This window comes from Microcebus murinus, chromosome 8 (genome assembly GCF_040939455.1).
Source record: "Microcebus murinus isolate Inina chromosome 8, M.murinus_Inina_mat1.0, whole genome shotgun sequence".
In the NCBI taxonomy this organism is placed as follows: domain Eukaryota; kingdom Metazoa; phylum Chordata; class Mammalia; order Primates; family Cheirogaleidae; genus Microcebus; species Microcebus murinus.
Genome location: NC_134111.1, coordinates 980,577 through 985,774, shown reverse-complemented (window position 1 = coordinate 985,774; position 5,198 = coordinate 980,577). Strand labels below are relative to the sequence as shown.

Sequence of the window (5,198 nt, the reverse complement as noted above, 5' to 3'; positions counted from 1 at the left end):
AGAAAACAAATATCATTCAAAATTTTATATCCATGTCACTCAATTACTGTTCAACATTTAACATGTATACTCAAGAACAAAATATTCTGCAGAGAAACATAAGTTTCCTTGTAATTATTTCATTAAAAAATAGATTCCAAATATATTAATTCTCCTGAAGATTTTATTTCAGAGACATTTAATCTTAAGAAATTTCCACATTCTGATGTGTGTCTTTACATACTACTTAGAATAGGTTAAGACCCACTGTTTTCATTGCTGTTCCTAGTCTAACTAATTTAATATCTACCACACTTTAGGTTAGAATCTAATAACATTTTCCCTTCATAAAGGCAAACAATAGTAACAGTCTAATTTAACCCTCTAGTCAATGGACATTGCATCTTTCTTGCCTCAGTCATCGGAATGTTTCATTTATACACTATATGTGGGCTGTCTGGAAAATGTCAAGTCTTTTTTTCATGTTATTCATATTACATGACTATGTACTTTCCAGACAGCCCTCATAAATGCTTCCAAACTCTCCAGATAAAAAGTTTCTCACCACATTAAAAAAAATTCAAACTTCTCATTGCAAGCTAAAATGTGCTATGTCAAATTGCATGTGGTGGAGAGGACAGTTAGAAAGCTGTTAGAGGTAACACAGGAAAAGAAGAAAAAGAAAGGCTGAGAAGCACTTGTAGCTGGAGATGAACATAAAGAGACACCAAGAACACAGAGATAATTAGGAAATTACGAATACAGAAATCCTCTAAGTTCACACAGAGTCCATTGTGTAGCCTGGAAAAAGGTATCCTCTTTGCCCATGAAGAATCAGTGCTATTTCTAAATGTGATTATTTTCTATCTTTTATGTGGAGCCATAAGCAATTCCATCATTCCACTGGGATTACTTACTGCTGATTATGAAGCATCTATCACACACCAAGAATTATCCTGTGATTGTCCATTTCATATATCAAAACAACCCATGAATTATGAAGCCTCCCGAGGCTTACCAAAAGAAATTGGCCCAACAAAGTAAACCAATTCAGTTATGTAAATAACTATATACAAAGGGAACTAAATAATAACTATAGAAAAACTAACTCAAATAGTATTCTCCAATTGAAAGGAAAAAATGCAGTATGAAAATTAAGACAATTTCACAAAATGCACCCATTGTGGAATTAATCATATCTTCAAATTATTCTGTGAGTACCACTTCTTAAAAATTATCCTTGTAATATCTGAGCATATCATATAAAGAATATTTAATGAACTTTTTTTTTTTTTTGAGATAGAGTCTCGCTTTGTTGCCCAGGCTAGAGTGGCATCAGCCTAGCTCACAGCAACCTCAAACTCCTGGGCTCAAGCAATCCTGCTGCCTCAGCCTCCCGAGTAGCTGATACTAAAGGCATGCACCACCATGTCCAGATAATTTTTTCTATATATATTAGTTGGCCAATTAATTTCTTTCTATTTATGGTAGAGACGGGGTCTCAATCTTGCTCAAGCTGGTTTCGAACTCCTGACCTCAAGCAATCCCCCTGCCTCGGCCTCCCAGAGTGTTAGGATTACAGGTGTGGGCCACCATGCCTGGCCTTCTTCATGAACTTTTAAAGAAGAAAATTAGGCCTTAGGTCTAACATGAGTCAATGACAATGAAAACCATTTAATTTTTATGGGCAGATTCTGAATCGGGAGCCATAAGGTTTTACAGAAATGAATTTGAAATAACAAAGAGAATATATACTTACTTTTTAATTTTTTGAGGCTTCTACAATACTAGTAGATTATCAACATTTTTGGAATTGTCTGTTTTTTTCAATGTATATATATTTTTTTCTGAGACCAGATACCCACTAACATAGACACAGTTACCTTTTCCATAATCCTCTTGAAGCTAAAATCTATACTTATAGTGATATAATTTTATATTTCACTTCCTTAAATCAAAAATAATAGTATGTTTATGGTTTGCAGGCCAGAGAGTTCACAGGTTCAAAACAAATGTAAGATGCACTTTTGTAAATTGTCTCTTCAGGACTCAGAAATATATGCCTTTTTATGGCATTTTACCTATGCAAAGAATAATAACATAACCTATGGAAATGATGTTTTTCAAAATACTTGAAGTTTACAGCATATTGGAATAAAGGTCGCTAAACATGTCATTACATCATGATATCCAATAGTATACTGTTACCATCTGTTATCTACAACTTTAAATAAGGTGAGACAGGTTAAGGTTGGTGGCAATGTAACACTTTATTCAATGTACAACACTCAACACATTAAACACTACTCTGTACAATTAATGCCAACATCACCTGCAATGCACTTACAAGTTAATCAAAAAGAGTCTCTCCATTTTATTCATGCATCTTAAATTTTAGTGTTTAGTGTACATTGTAAGAGCATATGAATGATGCCCACAAAATTTACAAAGACCTTTCATATCTTTGATGCAGCAACGATTGAACACACTTTCACAAAAATACTAGGAATGCTGGAATAGAATCAAGTAATTAAAATTGAATTACCTTGATATTCGATTTTCAAAAAAATATAAAAATTTTAATGTGAAAAGTAAACTCTAAATATAACTCTTCATAAAAGTCAATCTCCTGCTGATTTTAAACATATACATCAATTATTAAAGTATTTAACTTTGCATTCTCTATAACCAAAACTCTACTTTAGAATAGTCTGGAAGTAATAGCACTAAGGTTCTTCCTACTGTGAGTCCTCCGGTATTTATTTAGACATGATTTTTTAATTAACTATTTTTTCAGATTATAACATAAGTAAAATATATTTTCATACAACTTCTGGTGTTTTCAAAGCTGTGTTACAGACCAAAGGTTTTTCTGAATTCATTCATTACATTCCCAGAGTGTCTCAACAACCCAAATTCCCTTAATTTAAATAAAGTTTGAGCAATAAATGGAGGATTCCACCCCCACTACTAATTCTCTTGTGTACAATATCTGTGATAAAAGAAAAGGTATCATGTCACTCTTTTTTTGGTTTTTTTTTTTTGAGACAGAGTCTCGCTTTGTTGCCCAGGCTAGAGTGAGTGCCGTGGCGTCAGCCTAGCTCACAGCAACCTCAAACTCCTGGGCTCCAGTGATCCTTCTGCCTCAGCCTCCCGGGTAGCTGGGACTACAGGCATGCGCCACCATGCCCGGCTAATTTTTTTTTTTTTTATATATATATCAGTTGGCCAATTAATTTCTTTCTATTTATAGTAGAGACGGGGTCTCGCTCTTTCTCAGGCTGGTTTCGAACTCCTGACCTTGAGCAATCCGCCCGCCTCGGCCTCCCAAGAGCTAGGATTACAGGCGTGAGCCACAGCGCCCGGCCATGTCACTCTTTATAGTTGTAATTTTTCTTAGTATAAATACTCCACTGTACTCTCAAATTTTTATGTTCAGAAAGGTGTTTTGATGCTTGTTACATTTATACCAGTTACTCAGTATAACTGGTGTTGAACAATGTGTGATCGATTATTAAAGGCTAGGCCACTTTATTAACATCTGTAGGATCCTGTTCGTGTATGAATTGTCTCATGTATGCTAACATAAGAGCACCAGGTAAAGCATTTGACACATATTTCATTTTTCTATGATTTCCTCTGGTACCCTAGTTAAATTTAAACAGCTGTTAAAGCTTTTTGTCACATTCTTCACATTCATAAGGTTTCTCTCCTATATGAATTATCTTATATACAGAAAAATGTGAGTATTAGATACAGACTTACCCACATTGTTCACATTTGTAAGGATTTTCTCTGGTCAAATTAGCTCATGCATAGAAACTTAGAGCATAAAGTAAAGCATTAATACATTCTTTTTGTTTGAAAAGTTTCTCTCCAGTATAAATTCTTTTTTGCATTCTAGGGTATGAACACAGATAAAAATCTTTCCCTAATTGTTCTCATTTGTAGGGCTTCTCTCCAGTATGAGTTCTATGTATGGAAAAGTGTGAGTATTGGTTAAAGGCTTTACCACATTGACATGTGTAGGGTTCTCTCCAGTATGAATTCTCTTAATTCTTTTAAGTATTGAGGGACAGCTAAAAGCTTTGCCACATTCTTCCCATTTTACGGTTTCTCTCCAGTACAAATTCTCTTATGTCTTTTAAGGTCTGAGGAACAGCTAAAAGCTTTGCCACACTCTTTACATTTGTATGGTTTATATACAGTATGAATTATTGTATGTCTAATAAGGTGTAAGATCTGGGTAAAGGCTTTTCCACATTCTTAACATTTGTACAGTTTCTCTCAGGAATGAATTACCTTATGTGCAATGAAGACTGAGGACCACTTAAAGGATTTACCACATTCCTCACATTTGTATGGTTTCTCTCCAGTATGAATTCTTTTATGTTGAGTAAGGGTTGAGCTCTGGGTAAAGGCTTTGCCACATTCTTCACATTTGTATGGTTTCTCTCCAGTATGAATTCTCCTATGTATTTTAACTTTTGAGGAACAGTTAAAAGCTTTGCCACATTCTTCACATTTGTACGGTTTCTCCCCAGTATGAATTCTCTTATGTATTTTAAGTTTTGGGGAACAGCTAAAAGCTTTTCCACATTCTTCACATTTGTACAGTTGCTCTCCAGTATGAATTACCTTATGTGCAATGAGAATTGAGGACCAGTTAAAGGATTTACCACATTCCTCACATTTGTATGGTTTCTCTCCAGTATGAATTTTTTATGTTGAGTAAGGGTTGAGCTCTGGGTAAAGGCTTTGCCACATTCTTCACATTTGTATGGTTTCTCTCCAGTATGAATTCTCCTATGTATTTTAACTTGTGAGGAACAGTTAAAAGCCTTGCCACATTCTTCACATTTGTACGGTTTCTCTCTAGTATGAATTCTCTTATGTGTTTTAAGTTTTGAGGAACAGCTAAAAGCTTTTCCACATTCTTCACATTTGTACAGCTGCTCTCCAGTATGAATTCTTTTATGTTTAGTAAGGGTTGAGCTCTGGGTAAAGGCTTTGCCACATTCCTCACATTTGTATGGTTTCTCTCTAGTATGAATTCTTGTATGTCTTTTAAGGTCTGAGGAACAGCTAAAAGCGTTGCCACATTCTTCACATTTGTATGGTTTCTCAACAGTATGAATTATTTTATGTTTAGTAAGGTTTGAGACCTGGGTAAAGGCTTTCCCACATTCATTACATTTTAAAAATTTCTTTTTTTTTTT

At 34.6% G+C, this 5,198-nt stretch overlaps 1 pseudogene; it reads right to left on the bottom strand.

The window, feature by feature from the left end:
- Positions 1-2,240: 2,240 nt before the first annotated feature.
- Positions 2,241-5,198, bottom strand: LOC142872287 (uncharacterized; annotated as a pseudogene).